The sequence below is a fragment of the Lemur catta genome, chromosome 13 (genome assembly GCF_020740605.2).
Source record: "Lemur catta isolate mLemCat1 chromosome 13, mLemCat1.pri, whole genome shotgun sequence".
NCBI classification, from domain to species: domain Eukaryota; kingdom Metazoa; phylum Chordata; class Mammalia; order Primates; family Lemuridae; genus Lemur; species Lemur catta.
This window is the reverse complement of record NC_059140.1, coordinates 36,023,266-36,051,235: the sequence shown is the minus strand read 5'-3', so window position 1 is coordinate 36,051,235 and position 27,970 is coordinate 36,023,266. Positions and strand designations below refer to the sequence as shown.

General features: G+C 36.2%; 1 pseudogene; it reads left to right on the top strand.

Annotated features, from left to right (window-relative positions):
- LOC123649069 overlaps positions 1-19,822 on the top strand; it is an 87,859-nt pseudogene extending 68,037 nt beyond the window's left edge.
- Positions 19,823-27,970: the final 8,148 nt, after the last annotated feature.

The following is a 27,970-nucleotide window of genomic DNA, read 5'->3' as shown; positions in this document are numbered from 1 at the left end:
AGTGTCTCTCTTAGCAGCTGTGGGTGGGGGAGGGGAATGGGAGGAAAAGAGACTAAAGGGATGAAAGCTAGCACTCTGGTCATCTCTGTCCCTCACTCTGGAAGGTAGCCCATCCAGAATGTTGAGGCTCTCAGGTCATACAGATTTCCTGGGACCCACTGGCTCCCTTTGACTCCCACAGTCTGGGCTAGAGTTGGGAAATGTTTGGGAATGAGCAAGATGAAAACCTGAGGGGCTGAAGGCCCATAGGGAGGACAAAAGTGCACGGTGTCTGGAGTAGCAATATGGTGCCTGCCATCTTGGCTTGGATCTGTGATGAGAGAAAGTGCCCCAGGGGGTTGGCAGCCTGGTGCTTTGTCCCCAGGAAGCTCCCAGTTCATTCGTGGCAGCAGGTTTTGGGCTCGTGAAGGTAGAATGGCTCTCCAGTAGCTCGGGAGCCTGTTGACTGCCAGAGATGTTAGGGAGGAAGGGAAAAAACCACTCCACCTACTTTTTGTTGGTCTCCAAGCAACCTCTGGGTTGCTCCTTCTTGTTCTGCTACATAACTTCTTCCTATGGAGTCTCTTATAGGTTCTGGTACTTTTCCCTTGGAATTATACCTGATCTATGATTGTTTGCTTGTTTGTTTTCTTTTTCATCTAAAACTTTTCCTTTTTTCTGAGGTGATCTGGCAGTTGGTGACTCTGGTAATTGAATTTTTTAAAAAATACTAGTTTCTGCATTCCCCTGCCCCTCTTCTAGCTAGTTCTTTCCTATTTCTCTCTTGAATATTTCATAACATTTTCATAATTTATGCCATTAAAAGAAAATTTTAAAAGAGACTTGGGACAGAGAAAATAAACCAATATTTTATTTATGCCTGTGCAGAGAAAGTTTCTCATAAGATTCATTAAACCTCTGGACTAAAAAGTATTCCTTATTTCAGAAGGGAGCTGATGTGACTCCTGGAATAGAGTGAAGGAGAAGAGCAGAATAAAGTAGATGGAGCATCAGTTACTACTCAAGCTGTGGAATCACCATTAGACATATTACCATAGCAGCCATGCTTTCTCCTTAAGTACTACCATCCCTTTCTTGTAGCTACAATATATCTGGTTCATAACATGTTTTTCCATCACTGCTGATAGTTTAAGACTGATGATTTTCAGTTTAAATAGGTCACATAAAATGAAATCATAATTTTTGCATTAGTGTCTATAACATAGGGTAGACATCTCAAAATAATATTTATAAATGCTCATGAATATTACAAAATTCTGACTTTTTAATACTTGGTCACTTTAAATGACACCATTCAAAGTTGTGAAAAGAACTCCTTGACTTAATCCATTCAAAATCCTTTAAATTTAAATCACCAGGATCTAATCAAATTGGCTTCCTTGCAAATAACTTGAGTTAGCTTCTTAAGATTCAGCAGGATTACACTAAACCTTTGATAAGGATTTATACTCCTCAAGCACAGCAAAGACAAATAGTTAGAGTTAGGCAAATTTACATGCATACCCAGAGGTAACTGATCTTTGGGGGTGTGAGCATGGGAAATAGAATATTCCTATTGTTTCTCTGCCAATTTCTCGCTATGTTTCTTCACTCAAGCCAGAATTGCATTGCTAAAGATTCCACTGTGGCAAGTGAAAAGATGAATGGAATTTAGTTCTCTTTTGTGAGCACTAAGAGGAAAGAGAAGGGACACAGTAAAGCTTTTATTGATCCAACTCCAAATCCAGTGTGTCTAACTAGGAAATTGTTCATTCAGACGAAAGCCAAAAAGCATCTCGGCCTTAATGTGGCTGAGACAGCAAAATCAATTCTGAACACAACAGCTCTGTTTAGTAAATGTTCAAAGGAGAAAAAAGGACCCACACAAATTAATAAATGATATTAAGAATAAGAGATGTGTAGCCTATGCCTCATATCCCTTTTATGATATGCCAAAAGTAAAATAAATGGTATTTTGCTAGGAAAATAAAAATGACCGTTTTCTTCATCCATTAAAAAGAAAATACTATCTTACTAAAAGAGTGGTTGTTTTTAATATTGCAGCAGTTATTTTTAATATCACAGTTAATTTATACTTGTGACCTAATCTTTCTTTTCAAAGACAGGATGAGTTTACTCTCCCGATTAATCATATTTTACCCAATTCCTATAGTGCAAACTATTATTCTTGTGCATATTTAAGAGTTACACTTCACCATTGTTTGGCTTTTTATTGACTGATAATTTGCTTACTGCTAACTTTAAGAAAAGATAAATCAATATTTAAATGGATTTCTATGACTCTTTCTAGGAGGGAAATATTTTAGAATGACAAATTGCATGATGTTATGAATAAAACATGTCAATAAACATATTTCTTGATAAAGTCCTTAGACAATGGATCAGAGTTTGTTAGTGATTGATTGTCTAATTTCCATTATTGGAAATGTGCTGGCTCCAACTACAAGAAACATTACTCGTTTCCATTGTATAGCTCTTTGATACCCACGTTTTGATAGATAAGATCTTGTTTTAGTAATTGTCAATCAATATAAGCCTTTGAAAATATCTTCATCTAATAATCACTTTCTCATATTGACAATGTCATCTACCTGATTTATATTTTCACAGTAACATATCATATTCTCTGTATTCTCTAATATTCTTCACTCAGTCTCTACTAGGGAATGGGGTAATCACAGGATATCATAACTTTTCCTGTATTAACAATGTAATATAACTTACAGCTTGGTATTTCAGTTTTCAGCATAAAGTGACCAGTACTACTTAAATATTTTTATGATTAATTTACTTATATTTGAGGAAACCTATTTTATAGATGTGGATGTCTTGTTGATTACAATAAATGAAGGCTTATAGGCTAGATTCTAGAATGTTGTACCAATGAAAAAAATCTCAATAATTGATCAAATGTAAATATAGGCTTATATTGTGTGTCATGTTAGTTTGCTTATTTGCACACAAGGTATAAAAGAAAAGATTATCTTGTCAGCTACTTAATCTAATGAGTCTCTAAAATCATCAGTATAATTGGACTACATCTGGACTATTTTGAAATGTACATCACATGATCATTATTACAGCTGAAAGAACTGATTTGATTGCTGTTAGTTTGTTAAAGGTTCTAGGGACAGATACAATTGTATTGTGAGTCATTGCAAAATGTAATTTTGTTTTCATGTGTTAGTATGAAGTACACATATAAATTCATTTAAAGGTCATATTGACATTTTTATTTCTAAATAAGTAAGTCTATTTTGTTTTTTCCACTTTGTATTTTATGCTCCAGTTAGGAGTTCCTATATGACTTCCAGGCACCATGTTTATTTTTGTATTTCTTCTTTTTCTGCTTTTGCTCTTGCTTCTACTTGTAACATCCCTCAATACACTCTCCAGGGTTATTTCTTCTCAGTTCAGATGCTATCTTACCTAGGAAATATTAGGACTGTACTAGAGTGTAAATTAAGTGCTCTTGTAACTAAGCAAATATTTCCACTGTTGCATGTACAAGGTTATATTTAAATGATCCACCAGTGTTTCCATTTCATCTATCAACTCCTCAAAGACTGTGACCATTTTAAGCAATGTTGTACCTTAGTGCTTATAAAAAGGCTTATCCATAACAGATTCGCAGGAATTGTTTTATTTTGTTTTGTTTTTGTGTTCTTTGGTCTTAACATCTTTACTGAAAAATAAGATGCAAATACATAAAACCATACAAAACGCATTTATAGCTTAATGAATTATATTAAGTTGGACATACTTGTAGTTAACAACCAGGTTACAAAATTAGAATGAGCCCAGACAGACCAGAAGTTCTTCCATTTGCCCCATCCCAACCACAAACCCTTCCTTCTCTCCCAATCTAAATTCCAGTGACCACTTTTTTGCTTTTCTTTATATTTTATCACATTGGGGTTCATCCTTAGACTCTATAGCTTACTCTTACTTATCTTAATTTGATATGTTTCTTTTAATCTACAGGTTCCCTGTCCATTTATTTATTGTCTTTACAAATTATTTGTTCAAGAACCTGGGCTGTTCGACCTATAGAGTTGTATGCATTCTGGATTTTGCCGATTTTAAACTTATAGTGCAGTTTAACAAATTCTTCTGTTATTTCCTGCAAATTGGCATCTGGACCTAGAGGCTTGATCATACTCAGATTTGATCCCTTTGGCAGGTTTATAGTTGATGGTGTGTTTGTTCATCCAAAGGTGCATAATTTCTGGTTTTCACACTTTTATTTGTTATGTTCGCAATCATTGATGCTCAATGCCTAGATTTTTTGATTCATTGTAGGTTGAAAAACAATACTTCATTCTTATTTGATTATTAATTGAAATATTTTAAAAATGCTTTTCTTCATCTATATGTTACCCATTGATATAATTCATACAAGAAAAGCAAGATAAATGCTCTATTTTATCTTTACCCATTTTCTAGATAATTTGTTTTTTATCCTAAAATATTGACATTATGTCCTAAATGACATTATAGTAGTTTTACAACTAACTACATATTTAATATTTACCACTAGTCTTTATTTCATGATTCTCTTGTTTTTTCTATTATGTGAATCTCATTCTCCAGTAGGTACTAGGACTTGTATGTTGCTAGTAGATTTTCTGTGTCCTAATACTTGAAACTTAATTTTTCAAGATATAGATTCTTGACTTATATTTTCTTTCCTTTACTATGCTGATAGCTTACTGTTTTTTTCTGCTCTAAAGTTTTCCTGTTAAAAATTCTGATGACAATTTTATTTTCTTCCTCTTCATTGTTCTTTTCCTATAGATGGTTAAATAATTTTCCCCTGTTTTCTTTAAGAGTCATTGACTTTATTAGAATATATTAGGATCCTTGAAATCAATTTGGTGAGAATTGAGTATTTTGGGTCTTCTAGTCCATGAACATAGCATATTACTCTATTTATGTAGGTGTTCTCTATATCTTTCATCAGTGTTTTATAGTTTTGGCATATAGAACTTGCACATATTTTGTTAGCTTTATATCTAAGTATCTTGTAATATTTAATGTTATTGTAAATGGCACTATTTTTAAAATTCAATTTCTAATTTCTACTGGTAATAAATTATAACACAATTAATTATTATATATGGATGTTTAATGCATCAATCTTGCTAAACTCACTTGTTAGTTCTCTGAGCCTTTTGTAGATTTTTTGAGGTTTTTCAAACGTGAGCAATCATATATGCAAAAAGAGATCTTTTTCTGTCTTTGGAATATGGGTGCTTTTAGTTTTTCTTTTTTTTTTTGCATCATTGCAGTAGCTAGGATCTCCAGTACAGTGTAAAATAGGAGTAGTGAAAGCAAACATTCTTGCCTTGGTCCCAGTCTGAGAAAAAAACATTCAGTCTTTTACCCATTAAAAATGTTGTTAGTTGTCTTTTTTGTTTGTTTATTTGTTTGTTTTGGTAATCTTTATCTGGTTAAGGATTTTTTTCCCTAGAAATCTTTTATTCCTAGATTTCTGAGCATCTTTATCGTGGATATATGTTTGATTTTTCCAAATGTTTTTTCTGCACTTATTGAGATGATCATATATTAATATTTTTTTCTGTTTAGTTTGTTGAAACAAGGAATTACATTGATTTTTGAAGGTTGAACCAGACTTGCATATTTCAGAACAAACTAAACTTGGTAATGATATAATATCATTTTTATACACTGCTAAATTCATTTTGCTACTATTTTCTGTAGGATTTCTGTGTCTATGGTTTTGAGAGACATTGGTTTATGGTTTTCTTTCTTTTAATATCCTTGTCTGCTTTTGGTATCATGGTAATTCTGATTTCATAAAGAGATGGAAAGTGTCACTTTTCTTTCATTTCGTAAAAGAGTTTATGTACAGCTAGTATTATTTCTTCAATTTTTGGTAAATTTTCCAATAAAGCATCTGTTTTGGGAGTTATTTGTTGATGATGCTGATAAGTTTTAACCATAAATTAAATGTATTTAATAATATAGGATTATTGACAATAGCAATTTCTTCTTTAAGGAACTATGGTAGTTTGTATCTCTCAAAAACCTTTTGCATTTCATTTAAGTTATTGTATTTGTGATCATAAAGCTATCCATAATATTCCTTTTTAGTGTCCTATTATCTGTAAGATGTGTAGTGGATGAGGATGTTCCTTCTTTTATTTCCAACACTGATATTTCTATTCTCTATTTTTCTTGGTCAGTCTGGCATAAAGTTCATTGATACTGTCAAAGGAACAGCTTTTGGTTTCACTGATTTATTTTCCCTATTTTTTTTTTTAATTTTTATAGCTTTGGACTCTTATCTTTATTATTTCCTTATTTTTGTTTTAAGTGTAATTTTCTTATTTTTCTATTTACTTGAGGGAGAATTTTAGGTAACTGATTTGAGACTTTTTTTTCCTAATATAAAAATTTATGCTACAAATTTTCCTCTGAGCATTTCTTTAGCTGCATCCCACTAATTTTGACAAGCTGTATGTTCATTTTAGGACAATTTTAGCATTTCTAATTTTCTTTGGGACCACTCCATTGACACATAAGTTATTTAGAAATATTTTTGTTTAATTCCCAAATATTGGGTAATTTTTCTATCTTTGATTTGCAGATTCATTCTATTGTGGCCAGAGAACATGCTTTAAATTTAGTTGCATTTTCTTTTTCTTTTTCTTTTTCCTTTCAATTGTATGTCTTGGTGAATATTTTACATATACTTGAAAACAATATGTATGTTGCTTTCAGGTGAAGTAACTTAATATCAATCACCTCATTTGTTGTGTACTTATCTATTGATTACTGAGAGAGGAGTGTCAATGTCTCCAACTGTAAATATACTTTCAGCCTTATAATTATTTGTTTCATGCAAGTTGGTGCTCTCTTGCTAGATGTGTACACAGTATTTTATACCTTCTTGTTGAATTGAACCGTTTGTCATTATAGCTTTGAGTTTGCCATCTAATTTCTCTATTAATTTTTATATAGAGATTGAAAAACTGTCACTACTTTTCGAGAATTCTCAAGAAGGTTTTAAATGAATAAAATGACCAAGAATATTATAAGCCCATAGGCTGCCTTTACGTGAACTAGAGAAAAGATATTCCCTCTCAAGGGGTATACATCTGTGGATGCATATCCTGGTAAGAAAATAATTCTTTTATGTGAATTAGAAAAAGGTACCTCTTCTTCTCAAGAATCCCTTTGCCATGCATACAACTTGGTGTGAAATATCAGGCTAGATTTTTGCCCTGCTCATCCTTAATTTAGGTGCTCTTGTGCTTTAAAGAAACTCCACAGCCATACATACCCATATGGAGTGTTCCTGATAATTATTCCTATTCAGGATATTGTAAAGAGTATATGCTTCAATACCAGCATTCAAGACCAATTCAAGACCAATATTATAGGTCTCTGTGACAGACCTATAATAGTGATACATTAAGTATGAAAAGAAAAACTAAAAAGTCTTATGTGGGATAAAGCATAACATAAATAATTCCATGGCCACAAATGAAATAGAAATCTAAGAGAGTGAGACAAATTCATGGGTGTGCTGTACTACCAGCATCCTGTGACAGTCAGGAAGTTACTCCTGCAGGGTCATAAGAAATAAGTGTTCCAAGTGAGACGATAGACGTGAGCCGGGCTCGCTGCACGAATACAGGGGTTTCGCTGGCAGTGCTCCCACCTCCCACCTGTGAAAGAAACCAAAAAAAAAAAATATTCTTCCAGTTGCTTTCTGGCTCTATGTATTTCAGGAAATGGTGAGCCTGAGGATATGAGAGGAAATAAGGCAGGATCACCAACAGGATCTGAAACTTATTTGCCCTTGGCTCAGTGACTTTATATTTGTAATACCTATAGTGTCATTGTATTGCAGAAAAGACCACACTTTTATTTTAAGATCTAGTCCTTGTCTGGGGACCTAAGGATGAACTTTAGTGACCTTGCAGGAGTCTACCTCTAGCCTCTTCTACTTGCCTCAAAATGTAGAATAACGTAGGCTTTTAGCTTCAGCCTATTTACTATCTTACAACTTTATTTGGGGGCCATTTGGGAAATTCTGAGCATGAATGGTAGATTAGGGATGATAATGGAATGACATTTGTGTTGGACAATATTCTACTTCTTACGAGATGAATGCCAAAATATTTGGTATTAAAGAGGCAACAATTTCTGCAACGTCTGGGTGATTTAGCAGAAAAACTTATCTTTCTATATCTATCTATCTATCTAATCTATTTATTGTATTCATCACCATCATCATCTACCTACCTTTTATATATAATGAAAGGCAAATCTAGAGGAAAGGATATAGATGTTTATTATGGTATTCGTGTTTAGATTTTAAAATTTTCAAAATAAAATGAATAAAATAACACAAAATAGGACCTGTGAGGTATGTGGACATGCTTCTTTTTGTTCACATTTTCTGGCCACAGCCCTTCTTTCCAGGATAATCAGGATTAAGGCCGCATTAAATATAGTAACCTCCTTCTTTTCCTGTTCACTAAGCGACATGAGAAGCCCAAAATGACCAGATGGCAGTCTCACCCTCCAGTTTAAAGGAATGGCCATCATGTCCCCTGGTGCAAGTATTCTCATTGGCATCTTCTCCACCAAAAGAAGACAAAGTTTAATGAGAAGAATAAACACATTATGAATAGGTCATTTGGGCTTATGGCTAGAGGAACCCTCGGAGTGGTGCAGTCTGACCATGGGAGGAACAACAATGTGCATCAAGTTCTGATTTAAAGCCTCTATCATGTCTTGAAGGATCAAGCTCTCAAGGTGGTACCACCCAGACTGCAACCAATATACCAGACTATAACCAAACAGTAAACAGATCATCCAACATTTTCTAAGGTCAGTTATTTGTTGAATAATAGTGAGGATTATATTGCCTCACTTCTTTTGATGAAAAATGAATTTATATATAAAAAATCATGTTGTGTAGAACACTAAGACCATGAAATGACAATTAGAATTCATGGGTGGTAGCATTGGCAGGGGCATTGCAAGCATGAGAATCAAATACGTAACCTGAGTGTCTGTTGAGTGAAGATAAAACCCTGACATTTCCGTAAAGGAAGATGTCCAGAGAAATAAAACTGCCACTGGATGATGCTCTACAGGAAAATGGGGCTCAGTGTTATCTCTGTTATTTGGCAGGTTGGCTAATGAACAGTGGCTGTAGTCAGATCTTTCTGAGAGGAAGTCAATATTTTTGTTTCCATGCATAATCTCCATTTGTACCTCCATGGCAACTTTGTACATTAGCCCATTGAGCAAGCACTGGGCTATCTGGGGAACAAGGCAGATTGCCTTTAACAGAAGATATTTTGCCATCTGATTGATAAGAGCCTCTACTGTCTGTTATCAATCAGATAAGATTGTATGCACTTGGTGAACATTTCACGAGACACAAATATCCATACACACTGCGCCCACGCCAAAATCCTATCCACACTGTTCTCCAGGCTCTGTGTCACCAATCATCTAATCTTGTTCTTTCCATGTCCTTTGATATCTGAAACAACTGCTAGCCACTCCCCAAGAATTGATATAATTGATGTAGATCTATCTCTAGAGAGCATTTATTCCATATGAAGTGAGCGATCAGTTATATATCACTGTTTTTGCTTATAAGAAATGTTTTCCGTCATTGCTATTTTTCAAGGCACCACTGAGAAACTGTAATGCCACAGCTGTCCATCTCTGGCTGGCACCAGCAAATGATCATGAGGGCATGAGGACATGTTGAAAGGCCATAGGTAATCATTGTGGCCAAGGTGTCAATGCAAAAGAAGTAACGGCCTTGTGAATCTTTAATACCTGCTTATGCAATATACCTGTGCTTTGAGATCGGCTTGAATCCAATGTTGTAAATACCATTTTCTCTTGATAACGGAGTGCTGTTGTGCACATCCCAATTTATGAGTTGGGATTTCAGATGATATTCAGTTTGTAATAAGCATTTTAGTTTACATGATTATTTACTATAACATTGTCTGCCATTTATTCTCTGTCAGGCACAGAAGTATTCCAGGAAGTGATGAAAAAGGCTTTGAACACCACTGTTTTTGCTGGATCATAAAGGCTTAAGTGAAGGAATAAGTTTCACTGAAAACTGAACCTGTTGTAGAATGTTTCTATTGTTAAGGAACTCTGGATTGGATTGATAACTGGGTCAAAAATCACACTCAAATGTAATACATGTTGCCTCCAAAATTCAAAGAAGTCCATCAAGACTCCTAAAAGTTGAAAGTGCAATATGCAACTACTTATCTTTAATTATTTTGTTGTGGTGAAGTTCATATGACTTGAAATTCATCATTTTAACCATGTTAAAGTGTACAATTCAGTGGCATTTAGTGCATTCACATGTGCAACCATCATGAATATCTAGTTCCAGAACATTTTATTAATATCTATCTCAAAGTGTTTCGTAATTTTCTTTATGATTTTTTTATTTGACCTATATGTTAAGAATGTGTGGTTTAATGTTCATCTATTTACAAATTTTCCATTTTTCCTTCTAATATTTATTCTTAGTTTCATTCCATTGTGGTATTTAAAGATACTTTGTACTATTTAAATCTTTTTAAATTTATTGAGTCTTGTTTTATGGTCTTATCTGTGGTCTACTGGAGAATGTTCCATGTGTACTTGAGAAGAATAAGTATCTGCTGCTGTTGCGTGAAGTGTTATGTTACACATATTTCTGCTAGGCCTAAGTAGGCTTTAGTGTTCTTCAAATTCTGCATTTGCTTGTTGATCTTTTGTCTAGTTGTTCTATCCTTTATTAAGAGTAGGGCATTCAAGTCTTCAACTATTATTGTAGAATTATCTGTTTCTCTCTTCAGTTCTGTCGATATTTTTCATATAAAAATATGAAAATGCATTTTCATATGTTCACAATGGAGGCCCTGTTTTTAAGTACATATAAATTTTATAATTATTTATAACTATTATATCTTCTTAATGAGTTGACCTTTTAATCAATATATAATGCCTGTCTTTCTCTGATAATGACTTTTAACTTAAAGTCTATTTTGTTTGATATTACTATAGTCACTCCAACTCTCTTTTCCTTACTATTTCCATGAAATTTCTTTTCTATCTTTCACTCTCAACATATTTGTGTCTCTGAATCTAAGGTGAGAATTTTGTAGACAAAATATAATTGCTCATTTAAAAATTTTTCTTCTAATCTCTACCTTTTAATTGGAGTTTAATCTATATGTATTTGAAGTAGTTACATATAAGAACTTCTGCCATTTTTCTATTTGTTTTCTGCATGTTTTATATCGTTTTTATCCTTAGTTTCCTTTATTACTGCTTTGTTTTATGTTGACCTGATTTTTGTTGTTAACCATTTTTATTCCCTTCTCATTTCCTTTTATTTATTTATTTTAGTTTTCTTCATAGTGATTACCCTGGATATTACAAATAACATACTAAATTTATGACAATCAGGTTTGAATTGATATGAACTTAACTTCAATACTATACAATATCCTGCTCCTATATAGCATTGTACTCTCCTATTTTGGTGTATTTTTCACTGATTACATCTGTATACACTGCATGCCCAGTAATGTAGATTTATAATTATTTTATGCATTTTCTTTTAAATCATATAAAAATAAAAAGTGGAATCACAAGCCAAAAATACAATAATATTACCTTTTATATTTACCCATATAGTTAACTTTAATGGAGATCTTTATTTCTTCATGTGGGTTAGAGTTACTGTTTATTGTCTTTTCATTTCTTATAGGGCCAGGTCTCCTGGTAACAGACTCCCTCGGCTTTTGTTTATCTACAAATTGTCTCAGTTTCTCTCTCATTTTTAAAGGAGAGTTTTGCTAGATTTGGAATTCTTGGTTAATAGAGCTTTTTGTTTTTTGTTTATTTGGCTCTTTAGATATGCCATCACACTGGCTTCTCTCCTCCATGGTTTCTAATGATCAGTTGGCTGATAATCTTATTGGGGACTGCTTGTACATGATGAGTCTCTTCTTTCTTGCTGCTCTCAAGATTTACTCTTAGTCTTAGTCTTTGCACAGTTACAGTATGTTTTGGTGTGAATTGGTCTTTGTTTTTTTTGAGACAGGGTCTTGCTTTGTTGCCTAGGCTAGAGTGCAGTACGGTCACCATAGCTCACTGCAACCTCAAACTCCTGGACTCAAGCGATCCTCTTGCCTCAGCCTCCCTAGTAGCTGGAACTACAGGCACATGCCACCACATCCAGCTAATTTTTAAATTTTTTGCAGAGATGGAGTCTTCTTATTGTCCAGGCTGGTCTCAAACTCTTGATCTCAAGCGATCATCTGGCTTTGGCCTCCCAAAGTGCTAGGATTAGAGGCGTGAGCCACTTTACCCAGCCCAAGGTATGACTCTCTTTAGGTTTATCTTACTGGCATTTGTTCAGTTTCATGGATGTGTAGATTCATGTCTTTTGTCTAATTTTGAAGCCTTCTAGCCCATTATTTTTTAAAATATTCTTTCTATCCTTTTCACTCTCTTTCTTTTCCCTCTGAGATGCCCATGCACATATTGATTTGCTTGATTGTGTCTTATTGATACCTTAGATCTGTTTGCTTTTCTTTATTCTTTTATTTATACTCTATATACTGGGTATTTTCTATTTTCTTATATTCAATTACTTCTTTCTTCTATGTGCTCAAATCTACCTTTAAAAATCTCCCTTTCTAGTGTTTATTTCATTTCAGTTTTTGTAATTTTTGCTCCAGAGTTTCTATTTGGCTTTTGTTCATAATTTTTGTCTCTTTCTTTTTATTTCTATTTTGTGAGAAATTCTTCTCCTCTCTTTTTTGTATTTGTCTATGATTTCTCTTAGCTCCTTGAATTTAGATGTAGTCATAAAACACACCTTACACAATGCAATGTAGGTGAGAGTTATGTGTGTCAATTCCAAGTGAAAGCCTCCAAGATCCAATGTTCAATGAAATGGGAAAAACCTCACAGAAGATTGAATCAAGGTGCGTGGAGAACACTGACAAAGGAACTATGTCCAGGGAGCAGAATTGACTTATTTATGGAACATTCTCCTCCTTCAAAGTAGTTGGACTGCAAAATGTCTACACAGTGCATTTCAGAATTTTATGTACCCCAATTTGCTGTTCATAACTTACCTCACCTCTCCTTTTTAGAAATAATATTAATTTTTGAGGTCATTTTGTTCCTAGTCCTAGTTCCTAGTCCATTTTATATTGAGAGTGTGTAGGCCAAAATACATTTCTTTTTATTTTATAGTTATTTTTTTTTTCCCACTCTAAAGCAAATGCCATGATATTTAATGGTGGAAATAGGCAACATTCTATTCAAGCAACAATGCCCTGTAAAGTGTGAGACCCAGGACTAAATGAGCTCTACACTCTAGGGCTTTTCCAGAGAAATTGGGTTTCTGGCAGTTCCTAAGTTTTCAACTCATGAGGAATCACTTTTGAATGTAATGTGGAAAGCCACAGATCATGTCCTAATGTAGAAATGACCATGAATCATGCAGAGATGCTACACTTCAAACTTGATGCCGTGACTGGATGGGACTTGTAGACTGTCTCCTTTCGGTGTATTTTGAAAGCAGGAAGAAGCATGTTTCTAATATTGTAACTGGAAGGTTAGATTGTGGTACTTATTGTGGCTACTCACAATTATATTCCAGGTTCTCTCCTTTGGTGTATGTGTTATAGGATTGCCTTACATTTATATGAATGGAAATTATGTGCATCTGTTAGAAGTCACTGCATTATTCACTATCATCCTATTTTCCTACCACAATGATTGTGAAAGTAAATGTTGAACTGAGCCTCTATCAGACTGAATCTCTGAATGATATGCATTGAATATTCAGTATAATCAGGAAATAAGTTTTTGTGGTGTTAAGACAATGAGGGTTGGTTCATTCTTTATTTATTATTTTTTATTTTAAAGATGTGGTCTCACTATATTACCCAGGCTGGATTTGAACTGCTGGGATTTATTTTTTACAGCATCTTAAATAAGGTAATATTGGCATTTATACTACCTATCAAGTGAAATCTTATTCTTCTATGGATACAGCTAAATAAAGCCCTCAGAAACAGAGAAGGTATAGGAAAGGAGCTGGCGGTGAGCACTGAATTTATTAAAAAACAGAATCAAGAGTAAATATTTGTTGAAATTATGATTTTAGAAGAGAAGTACAAATGTTTGAAATCTTAATATAAAAATAAGAACATAACTAACGTAAGATAAAAGAATAGCAAGAGTGTTAATATTTTGTAACAGGTAGGGAAATAATAATGTATAAATTAAAACACGTTACTAAAAATGACTAACTATAATATTTAAGATGATATCTCTTGTGCTGATAGAACATTCATTTAGAATTTGGAAATTTCTTTGTTTTTAATTCAATTCCTCTTGTGTTAATTTTCAATAAAGTAAAAAAGTATTTAAATTTATTACTATAATGACATAAACACTATAATCCGGATTTTATAAAACTATATTCATCCATTCCTTAATCTATGCATCAATCCATATATCTGCTATCTGAATATACATCCATTTGTATCTCCTTCTATCTGTACATATTAGTGTGGCGATACTCCTAAAATACTATTCATAGGAAGGTAACTCTAGTAATTTATAGGTAGTAGGATTTGTAGTAATATTTTCTTATATATTTTGTATTTCTTTGTATTGAATGCCTTAATTCTATCATTTTTTTCAAAACCATAAAATCTGAAATCTGAAAAGAAAGACAAATTTCTTGAACTTAAGTACCTTACATAAGTAACATAAAATCAAAAGTTCCTGTCATGTTTGAGTTCCCACCAAAATTCTTTTCTCTTCTCTTCTATAATTTTAAAATACTGGGGAAAATAAAAAGACTTTGAGGGCAAGTAATAAGATCTTTTGGATAGGGACCAGATCCAGTGTTTTAATGGTTTGATAGAATACATGGAAATAATATGCAAAGAAGAGGTGGGGGAGGGATCTCAGCATATACTTGCTTGAAACCACATAATAACTTACCCTTGAAAGTAACTATTCTCTAAGGCTTCAAGTTCTCTTCACTTCACACCTAATTTCTCAATGAATACATCCATATTTTGAATCATTGGATTTGGGAAATCGAATTATTACTAGTCTGGTGATTAAATTGCTCTATCCATCTGCTAGGATATTGTCATTATTCTTTGAGCCTTGCTTTATAAAAGAAATTATAAATCACTTTTATTAAATTCAGACAGTGATTGTACAAAATCTTTTAGGAAAAAAATGAATGCTTGGACTGGATTTTTTCTTCTTAAAAGCAAAACAAAATATGAAATGCAATATAATCAGGTTGAAATTGAAGTACATTTTCAGAAATGGTGATGTCCAATGATGTCTCAAGTAGCTGCACTTTTTCTTGTATGCTCTTTTGGTTGAGATTGAATCCAGAGAGATTTCTGGCCTAGTGGATGGCCACACACTGGTAAGGTTGTGATGTTTGTTTAATTAGTGTGACTCAGTCTACTTCCAGAATAATTTTAATGCTTTAGCTGTACTTGCTAAGCTTTTTTATTCACTAAGAATCTTGGTTATTTTAGAATAGCTACTTATTCCCCAAGTCACAGAACAACAATTTTGGTTATCCTCAAAAATCAAAGTTTGATTTTTATGTCATTTGTATGATATACTAGGAAGGTGATGTGACTGAAATAAAGAAGATATGGTAAATCTCTATTAGCACCTTATTCTCATTTGCTTGAGACATCATTTTTTAAAATAAAATGAAAAGCAAACTCATCATATAACCAGCCTTTCCACTTATTACTGTAAAGTGAACTGAGCTTTACCTATTTTTAAAATTATTTGTTCATTTAGTAAATATTATTTTAATGCCTCCTATTTATATGAAGTGACATGGAAGTGTCACAGATATGTTTTTTCCCTCAAAGCATTTGTATCTAGCAGTGTTCCTCCACGTAAATAGCACAAACATGCTTACTGCAGGCTTCCATACTATTCTATGCCTCCTTTCAGAGAGTTTCTCAACCGTACGTCATATATTTATTTTTTAAATAATTTGTTAAATGTCCAGCTTTACTGCAGGTCTCTAAACTCAGTGTGGATGGGAATATATCCCTTTGTTAGTGGCTGTATTGCTCTTGTGTAACAGAGTGATTAGCACATCACCAACACTCTATAGATTCTTGACTGACTCATGCAGATTGTGGGAATTGTTATACAGGAGAAGTACAATTTAAAGAAAGGTTATTAAGGAGGTATAAATTACTGTGTGGAATTTGTGCTCATTTGTAAAAGTGGTTCACATTTAGATGCATTGAAATTGGGAGAGAGAGAGGGGATAGACCAAGAAAGAATAGCATGTTCAATGTTTTGAGGCAATTGAGAAGGAATAAATATTTATGAAACAGTGAATTACTCAGGCCTCCTAGAACCCAAGTTAGATGTCAGGAAGGGGTGGGGGGACTCAGTAGCACATTGGAAAGAACATCTGAGTCAGATTAGTAGAATCTGATGTGCAGGACTAAGAAATTTTCATTTAATGAAATGTTGAGAAAATTTGGGCAGAATTGTATAATTTTGGTTAAATAGCTACGATACATGTAATTTTAGTTGTATGTATATTGGCCCAATTTTTTTAAAAACTTTTTTAAGGGCAGAAATTGTACATTTTAATGTTGGTAATCACAGTAACTTGCATTATTCCTAGCATGTTTTAGGTATTGGGCATATATCTTTGATTACATGGACATTTGAATTTGTTAAGTGATACTGTATTCTGAACCGTATGAAGGGATTCTTGCTTTGGACTACACAGGTAGATAAGATGTAGGTAACTAAGAAGATAGGAAGATAATAATTTAATGGTCATTAGATGGATAAGTAAAAACAAATATGTACACATGAACACAAAAAGATACATCCAGTACACACACCTAACCTTATGCATATACATAGGCATACAAACATAGATACCCACACAAGTACACATTTGCACATACAAGTACATACACAAAAACACATGCAGACACACACACACATACGTGTGAGAGACAGTAGGCAAAATATTAGAATCATGCTACAGAAAACAGACAAAGCTCACAGAATTACCCAGGAAGTATCAGGATGGCAGACGAATAACAGATGGAAGAGGAGTTTGAAACAACAAATTAAAGAATAAAGAATTTAGTCTCCGTGAAGAAGAGTTCACCCTAAGTAGATTATCATGTTGCAGGCAGATTTCCCAAACTCATATTGTACATTGCCAAAAATTTACTTACACATATTAGCCACACTAGAATCTGAGACTGAGCATGGGTGGCAGATAACGTTTACCAAATATTACAACGTTCAATTGTTTTTTTTTCTTTTACAGACTCCAAATGCTTGTTTTAAAGAAAATGGAAAAATAGAGAAAAATAGAAGAAATAAAGTCCGTTACTACAATCCAAAATTAAATCTACTAACATTTTGGTTTTTTTTTTTTTTTTTTCCTTTTGTCATTCCAGCTTTTACATCTATAGAGCAGGTGTGCATCCCGGTGCGGGGCAGCGCTCTCTGGGGCCGGCGAGGGGCGCGCGCTGCAGGTGGCAGGACTGTCGCGGGCGCGGGGCGCGGGCAGGAGGCGAGGCCGCCCGAGAGGACACGGCGGCCACGTCCTCACCGAGGGGCGCCAGGGAGGCGGCGCGGGAGACGGAGCCCCCCATGGGCAGCGAGACGGAAATAAGGAAGCCCCCTCCGGGTCACAACCACTGAGGTGTCCGCGTGTGACTAGAAGGCCGACCTGTCGCAGTGCCCGGGGACCTCGCCCGCAGCCGGGAGGAGGCGGCGGCGCTGGCAGCTGAGGGGACGCCGCCAGGCCGGGTGGCGGAGCCCGCAGCCCCCGCAGCCTCGGCCCACAGCCCCGGCCCCGTCCCCCGCCCCCGGCGGGCGGGGACCCCACGCGGTCGCCCCAGAGCCTGGCTCGGAGGAAGGACGCGCTCGTCCCGCCGCCCCGCCTCGGGCAGAAGCGCTTCACTTCCCCGGAGTCCTCATGGATCTGTCCAAAAGAAACTATGTCACTTTTGGTGCCTTAGCCCTACTTTTGGTGGGAAAAAATACACAGCTGTTCTGGTGAAGCAGTTTGGGCCCATGGTACCCCGGTGACAGTATTTCCCAAATGAGAATGTGAGGATAAACAGGCAGCCACGAAGCTGCAAAGCGAAACATTCCAAAAAGGGACAGAAGCCAAGCGCCAAGTGAAGGGTGCTGTTCCCGAGGATGACCCTTCTGTCCCGCTCCCTGCCTTGCCGAGAAGCCCGTGGACTTCCAAACCGCCACCTGTCTCTCATGAAGAGGAGCACCTTATCCTCCCCTTCATTTATCAGAAATACATCTCACCAATCAATACCTCAGCCACCTCCTTGGAAAATCAGTGATCCAAACAAAATATATCCAGCAAAGAACCCACTTCAGTAATGAACGCTATTAAACTACAACCTAGGTAAGTCCTGTGTGATGAATGCAAAAACAACGCTGTTGCCGAGGAAAAGGAAATTAGAAAAGGTAGTGGAAGTGACTCTTCTCAATATGAAGATGAAAACTGGAGACATGAAAAGTGTAACTACTGTGAACAAAATCTTGAACAACTGGTCAGAAAGTGGATGGTAAAAACCAAAATGAAAGCCAGAAAAGAAATGCTATGGTTAAGATTTCAAATATTCCTCATAGTAGAAGCAGAGTAGTAAAAGTTTCTACAGGCAAATACACCAAAACCTTAGTTAAGTACTAAAAAATCTCCAGAGGAAGAACACGGATTATGTGAAAGCTCAGAAAATGTTAAAAATTGTCAAGGAAAAGACACAAAAGGAGCAAAGTGATACCTGTACTTCCAAGGAGGCACGTTTAAAGGCCCATTTTCACCCTGTGGGTATCAGAATCCTAGCTCAGGTTCCCTTCCACTCTGGCTCATTTAAAACCACAAAGGTACAGGACTGAAGAAAATGACTCTTATTTGCAGACAGGACTTGAGAAAATGTGGAGTGGCAAGATAGCACCCAACCCCAGTCTCACTGCATCTTTACCCACTCAGTGGGTGAGGCCGCTTCAGAAAACCAGGAGTCCCTCAAAAGGCCAGGAAGAGGCCAGCAGTGAGGTACAGGATGCAAATGAAGCACATGTGCCTGGTGAGCAGGATGAACCACACACATTGGGCAAAAAGGGCAGCAAAGGTAATATCGCTGGTCACGTGACCCTAAATCAAAAGCAAGCTGACTCTTCCAGTGCTTCGGTATGTAGCATTGATAATGCAGAAATTTGAAATCTTCCAACTCTTGAGTGTAGCTCTTTTGAAAGCTTTAATTTTCCTCCAGGAAGTATGTTTGCGCCTTCTACCTTCTCCTCTTCCTCCTCTTCAAAAGAAGAGAAAAATTCAGTAATTCCTTGAAAATGAAAGTCTTTTTCAAAACCATCCCCAAATATGTCACACCAGATGTCAGGGCCATATGTGTAGGGGACATTGTTTGGGCCAAGATATATGGCTTCCCTTGGTGCCAGCCCATATTCTTACTATAACTGTGAACCAGAAGGATAACAGCCTCTTAGTCCTACAGTAGGCCTGTATTTCATGGTTTGGGTTTCCAACAACATTGTTCCTTCTTCTTTTGCAACTCTCCCCCTTTTCAAAAACTTCCTGTTACATTTGTGTGAGAAGAGAAAGGGCCTATATTGTGAGGCGATCTCAGAGGCAGCTAAGGCTAGTAAGCAGCTGACCAGTGAAGTACAGGCTCTGTTGACACAATTTGAGATGTGAGTATGGACAGTAAGGTAGGCAAAAACCATTGGAAGTCACCACAGATTTTCTAGTCTAGTTAGGAATATTTTCCACTTATTTAGTGGAAATAGCTTGCCCAAATTGGAGCAACAAATTGCACTCAGTTGCCTGTTTTCTAATACTTAAATTTATAGCCATCTTTTTGACTGAGAAGCTTAAACTGACATGCAATCAAATTTTGTCCTTTGAGATTTTATCAGTGTTTTTCCTTTTGAAGTCTAAAATAATCCCAATGCATGGAGCCATTGCCTCAACTGAAATTGAACTATTGAACTATTAATTGCCATTTGTATCTAATAGTATATATGTGTATGTGTGTGTGTAAACATATGGCCTGTCACTATGTGACATACGTTGCATATTTGGGATTACAGTAAGGGCTTGTGAGCTAGGGGAATATTGTGGATATTTAATTTGTACTTATTTTTAAATTAATGAACATTTAGCCTTTCTATATGCATAATGGTGTAAAAGTTTGATACTTAGGTGTTTGACACACTGAGATGCTTGCTATTCAGTTACAGACTAGGGAAATAGCCTGGTATTTGGGATTAAAACTGTCAAGACTGGATAGTTTTAGTCTTAGCCTTTTTTTGTTCAAAACTTTCAAGATTCTTGTTTGAAAATTTTGATAGATTTGGTTTTGGATATGCAAATAGTTGATTGCTAAATTTGGTCGGATTTATCCTGACTGCCTGTTCCTAAATTCTTAGGATGTGTTCCAGTAAATTATACTTTGTGAATTCATTGTTATAGGCATAATTGTTGCATTTTGGATGTACCTGATTTGATAATTTTTAAAAATATTTCTGTTTAAGGTGTCTGTTTGCAAGTGAGAAAATGAGAAAACATAATTGCATAATGGTTTGAAATAAAAAAAAAAAAAAGACAACAAGATGGCAGACTAGAAGCATCCAGCACTCATTGCTCTCAAGGAGAGGATGAAAAGTTGCAGGAAGATGTTCACCTGTGGATGGATTTTCTTAGAGACAGCATTGTGAATCATCAGAGTAGCAAATGGAGACGCCTAAAGTGAAGGAGAGGGAGGCAGGGTGATCTGCTCAGCGAGATTTGGAAGGTACCTGGGGAAAGCACTCACACATGGGGAAAAGTCAGGGAGAGAACTCTAGGGCTCCACACTCCCTCCACAGACACTGTAACCTGAGATGTGAGGGGACCTCCTCCCCAACATGGCAAGCCTCCAAACTGATTAGGAAGCTGCTCGGAGACTGTGCAGCAGAACTGTACAGGAGAGCAGGAACAGCCGGGACCCTCTGGCTTCTAATCCCAGGTCACTGCAACTGATACCAGTCTGAGCTCTCAGCCCAAGAGCATCCAGTCTACACAGGGGTTGACCCCACTATAGCTACCTCCCAATTTTCCCTGCCAGGCTGGGGAGGCACTGGGGAGGGTAGGCACTCTTATGCACACCATTGCTGGGAGCCCTGCTCCTCTCCCCACCACTGAGACATGCAAGGAGAGAAGGTACCCATGGCCTACAGAATCTTTCACTGCCATCATGATAACACCACTGCTGCCACCTGTGTAGCACCACAGCAGCTGCCACAGCCAGACCTGAGTGGAGGGAGGGCCACAGCCATTGTCACTCACCAGCAGTACACCATGCATTCCCTGGCCCTGCCAGCTGTGGGCCACCCAGCCACTGTAGCCCAACAAGCTGTTCAGCCACCAGCCATGGTCCTATGACCCACCTAGCCTCCATTATCCTAAGCACTGCATGCCCTAGTGGTCCTGCAGGCCATACCTTGATGGCCCTGTGTGCTTTAGCAGCTCTGCCTGTGCCACATGCCACCCGGCTGCCATGGCATCACTCCCCACTCACCCCCACAGACCTGCTCACTGGGAGCCATCACCCACCACATGCCGTGACTGCCTCTGGACCTGGCTGGAGCAAAGGCCCACAGCCCTCACACCCATGGACATTGTCTAAATAGCCTAATCCAGCCATCATCACCACTGCAACAGGGAGGCCTAGGCAGAGCAAAAATCCTATGGAGAAGGACTCACCCACACCCTTGCCCAAATACAACCCACACATATGCTCTCCCCAAGAAACCCATCTAACTCACAAAGACTCTAGAAGACTAAAAATAAGGAATGGAAAAATATATTTCATGCAAATGGAAACTAAAAGCAAGCAGCAGTAGCTACTCTCATATCAAATAAAATAGACTTTAAATCAACAATGGTAGAAAAAAAAAAGACAAAAATGGTTGTTGTATAATGGTAAAGGTTGTGATTCAACAAGAAGATATAACAATCCCAAATATATATGAATCTAACACAGGAGTTTCCAGATTCATAAAACAAATTCTACCAGATCTAAGCAAAGAAATAAACAACAGCATCATAATAGCTAGGGATTTCAACACTCCACTGACAGAATTGGACAAAGCATCAAGGCAGAAAATACAGAAAGTAACACTGAACTTAATCAGCACTCTAGAACAAATGGACCTAAAAGACATTTACAGAGCATTCTACCCAAAAACTACAGAATATACATTCTTCTCATCAGCTCATGGGACCTATTCCAAGAGAGATGGCATCTTAGGCCACAAAACAAGTCTCAGCAAATTGAGGAAAAGTAAAACCATATCATGTATCTTTCTCAGACAACACTGGAATAAAACTGGAACTAGAAATCAATTCCAAGAGGAACTCTAAAATCTACATAGTCATGGAAATTAAAGAACCTGCTGCTGAACAATCCTTGAATCAATGACAAAATTGAGATGGAAATCAAAAGATTTTATTAACTGAATAACAAAGAGCACACAAGCTTCCAAAATCTATGGGATGGATAAAAAGCAGTGCTAAGGGGAAAGTTCAAGCCTTAAGTACTTACATCAAAGACAGAAAGATCACAAATTAACAACCTCATGTCACACCTCAATGAACTAGAAAAAGAAGAACAAACCAAACCCAAAGGTAGCAGAAGAAAAGAGATAACAAACTCAGAGAAAAACTAGATGAAATGGAAACCATAAAAAAATACAAATGATCAACTAAACAAAAAGTTGGCCCATTGAAAAGATAAAATCAATAGACCACTAGCAAGATTAACCAGAAATATAAGAAAAAGGTACTCAAATAAACTCAATCAGAAATGACAAAGGAGACATTACAATTGATACCACAGAAATACAAATATCATACAGGACTACTATGCAAACCTCTTGGCACAAAAACTAGAAAGCTTATAGGAAATGGATAAATTTTTGTAAATACACAACTCCCAGGTCTGAATCAGGAAGAAATAGAAATCTTGAACAGACCAATAATAAGTAGAGAGATTAAAGCAGTAATAGAAATTTTCCCAACAAAAACAACTACAAATAAAACCCCAGATCAGACAGAGTTGTGCCCAAATTCTACCAGACCTACTAAGAAGAACTGATACCCATTCTGCTGAAACTGTTCCATAACATCAAGAAGGAGGGAATGCTCTCTAACTCATTCTGTGAACTCATTCAGTATCACCTTGATATAGAAGCCAGGAAAGGAAACAAAAGAAAGACAAACTACAGAACAATATGACTTCTGAACATAGACGCAAAAATCCTCAACAAAATACTAGCAAATGAAATTTAATGGAGCATAAAACGATAATTCTCCATGATCAAATCAGTTTCATCTCAGGGATGTAAGGAGGGTTCAACATATGAAATCAATAAATGTGATTCACCACATAAACACAGGTAAAAGCAAAGACCATACATCTCAATAGATGCAGAAAAATCATTCAATAAAATCCAGCACCCTTCATGATAAAAACTCTAAAATAATTAGGTATAGAAGGAATGTACCTCAAAATAATAAAAACCATTTATGACAAACACATATGAACAACGTACTGGGTGGGAAAAAGTTCAAAGCATTCCCCCTAAGAACTGGAACAAGACAAGGTTGCCCATTGTTACCACTTCTATTCAACATAGTACTGGAAGTCCTAGCCAGAGCAATCAGGCAAGAGAAACAAATAAAAAGCATCCAAATTGGAAAAGAGGAGGTCAAACTATCCTGTTTGCCAATGATATGATCTTGTATCTAGAAAACCCTAAATAAAGACTCCATCAAAAGATACCTAGAATTGATAAATTCAGCAAAGTCTCAGGCCACAAAATCAATGTACACAAATCATTAGCATTTCTATATGCTAATAACAGTCAAGCTGAGAGACAAATCAGGAACTCAATACCATTTACAATAGTTGCAAGAAAATAAAATACCTAGGAATATACTTAACCAAGGAGGTGAGAGATCTCTATAAGGAGGACTATAAAACACTGAGAAAAGAAATCATAGATGACACTAACAAATGCAAAAACATTCCATACCCATGGATTGCAAAAAGTACCCTTATTAAAATGTCCATTCTATCAAAGTGATTTACTGATTCAACCCAATTTCCACCAAAATAACAAAGTCATTTTTTACGGATTTAGGTAAATTAACCCTAAACTTCATATAGAATTATAAAAGAGCCTGAATAGCCAAAGCAATCTTATACAAAAAGAACATATCTGTAGGGATCACATTACCTGACCTCAAATAATACCACAAATATTTGGTTACTATTGTAACCAAAACAGCATGTTTCTGGTATAAAAGTAGAGATATAGATGAATGGAACAGAAGAGAGAACTCACAAATAAAACCATATAGGTACAACCAACTGATTTTTGAAAAAGCACACAAAAATATGTACTGGGGAAAAAGGATGTCCTATTCATTAAATGGTTCTGGGAAAATTGGCTAGCCACATGCAGGAGATTGAAACAGGATTCCTATCTCTCACCATACCCCAAAATTAACTCAAGATAGAGTAAAGAATTAAATGTAAGATCTGAAACCATAAAAATTCTAGAAGAAAACATAGGAAAAATTCTTCTAGGCATTAGCATAAGCAAAGAATTGATAACTAAGGTCCCAGTGGCAAATATAGCAATAACAAAAATAAATAAATGGGACTTAGTTAAATAAAAGGTTTCTGCACAGCACGGAAAATAATCAACAGAGTAAATAGATAACCTATGGAGAAAATATTTGCAAGCTATACATTCAACAAAGGACCAATATCCAGAATCTACAACAACTCAAATCAGCAAGAAAAAAAAAAAACAATAACCCCATTAAAAGTGGACAAAATCATAAACATTTTTTTTCAAATGAAGATAGGCAAATCGCCAATAAACATATGGAAAAAATGCTCAACATCACTAATCATCAGGGAATGCAAACTAAGCCACAATGAGATACCACCTTAACCCTATTAGAATGGCCATTATTAAAAAATCAAGAAACAATAGAGACTGGCATGAGTGACATGAAAAAGGAATGGTTATACGTGGTTGATGGGACTGTAAATTAGAAAAACCTCTGTGGAAAACAGTCTGGAGATTTCCCAAAGAACTAATAGTAGATCTACCATTCAATCCAGCAATCCCAGCACTGGGTAGCTGCTAAAAGGAAAAGAAGTCATTATATCAAAAAGACACCTGCTCATAAAAGTTTATCACAACACATTCACAATTGCAAAGATACAGAATCAATCTGTATCAATTGAGGGCCAATCAATTGATAAATGGATAAAGAAAATGTGATGTGTGTGCACCATGGAGTACTACTCAACCATCAAAAGAATGAAGTAATGTCTTTTGCAGCAACTTGGATAGAATTGGAGAACATCATCCTAAGTGACGTATCTCAGGAATGGAAAAACTACCACCACATCTTCTCACTAACATGTGGGAGCTACACAATGGATATATATCTCTGATTGGCAATTCCCCGGCCGTGGCCTGGGGTCTTCCGCTCTCCCCCACCCCCTCCCTCAGAATTGTCTTCCATGAAACTTAAGAATTGGGTGCACAGCAAGAGGTGAGCAGCGGCCCAGCGAGCTTCATCTGTATTTACAGCCACTCCCTATCACTCACATCACTGCCTGAGCTCTGCCTCCCTCTCTCCCCAAACCTGGTCCATGGAAAAATTGTCTTCCATGAAACTAGTCCTTGGTGCCAAAAAGGTTGGAGACTGCTGATACACATGGTCCATATTGATATAAAGAACATTGGAAACTAAAAAAGGGGGCAGGGTGGGAGGGGGGTGAAGGATAAAAATGTACCTATTGGGTACAGCATAGGCTACTCTGGTGATGGGCACACTAAAAGCTCTGACTTTGGCATTATACAATTCATCCACAAAACAATAACACTTGTACTCCCTTAATATTTTGAAAAAATCTAAAACAGAGAAGCTGTAAATAAGATTGACTAGATTAAAAAAATTCTATTTGTGACAGTTCAACAGATTAATCTGATTTGTTTAACCATTTGTAACAATATCAGGAAGGGTTATTTACTACTAAACTTGGTGAATATCCTAAAAGGATTAACTGAGAGTCACAAAATCAACTTTTAAAATATATCATTGTTTATTTGAACATAAACATATATAACTAATTCTATAGTGATACATGAAATATTAAAAGTTTTTGTGCTTTCTCACTGAGAAGGGAGAAATAATCCTTCCTCTCTTTATGTGGACTCTGTTTGGGTCTGGGGTAGAGAGGGCAGTGGGGTGCTGGAGAGAACACCTGAGTCAGATTATTAGGATCTGATATGTCAGGGTAGGAGTGATGGTATCAATTTCTCTCAGTTTTTCTTCATCTGAGAACATCTTAATTTTCTGTCCAGTCCTAAGAAATGTTTTGTTGGCTAGAGAATTCTGGGCTGACAGTTTATTTCTTTCAGTTCTTGGAAAATATGTCACTTCCTTTTGGCCTCTGTTATTTCTGATAAGAAATCCACTGTAATTCAAAGTATTTTTCCCCTAGAGATAAGGTGTGGGTTCTCTGCCACCGCCTTCAAGATTTTTCCTCGTCTTTATTTTCAGAAGTTGAATATGACGTGTTTCGGTGTGGTTTCTTTGGGTTTATTCTATTGTGGTTTACTCAGCTTCTTGAATATATAGGTTTATTCCTTTTGCCAAATTTGGAAATATTTCTTACATATTTCTTTGAGTACCTTTTTAGCCCCTCTCTTCTTATCCTCTTCTTGTGGAACTCTTAAGACACAGTGTCAGATCTTTGTTATTGTCCCACAAGTCCCTGTGACTCTGTTCATTTTATATTTTAGCCTATTTTCTCTTCTCAAGTTTACTAATTTCTATTTTCAAGTTCACTGATTCTTTTATCTTCCCTCTCCAGTTTGTTGTTCAGACCATCAATTCAGTTCTTTGTTTTTTAATATCAGTACTTCTATTTTTTTCTATTCTTAAATTTCCATCTCGTCCTCTTTATAGTTTCTATTTCTTTGCTGAGACTACACATTTTTAAAAAATTGGTTTAAGCATGTTTATAATTGCTTATTAAGGCAATTTTATGATGGTTGGTAGCAAGTCTTTGTCAATAAATTCAAATATCTCTATCTTCTGAGTGAGGTCTTCCATTGATTTTTTTTCCCATTCAGTTTGAGAATATCCTAGTTCTTGAAGTAATCAGTGACTTTTGATTAAAACCTAACAATTCCTCGTATTACATTATATAATTCTAGATCTTCTTTATACATTTGTTTTAACTTTGACACCACTCTTGCATGGGACAGCAGGAGAGGTGGTATCAGTGATGTCTCTATACTATCAAATGAGGGTAGAATTCTAGGTCCCCCTCTCAGCCTAATAATACATGGTGAGAGCGTTTCTCATTACTGTTAAACAGGGGTGGGAATTCTGACTCACTGTGAGGCCTCCACTTTTACCTTCCTGTCTGGGACGGGTAGGAGTACCTTTTTACTGCTTCCACATTCCTCTACTGACACCATGGAGGGCGTGACCTCATTTGATCTAGGAGGTGGTGAGAGTCCTGACTCTCCACTAAGCTGCTTCAGATATCACCTTAGCAGGGAGAAGAAGGGATACCTAGTTACCACCAGATAGGGGTGGATATCTAGGTTCTCCTCTCTGCCTTCGTTGGTGAGGATAGGGACTAGGCCACCATTTTTCTTGTGATGTTTGGCTTAAGCAGACCAGTAATTGTTTAGGCTGCCCATATTGACTTTATGATTAGAAAGAGTAGGATTTTGCTGGGACTTGTTTTTGGACCTT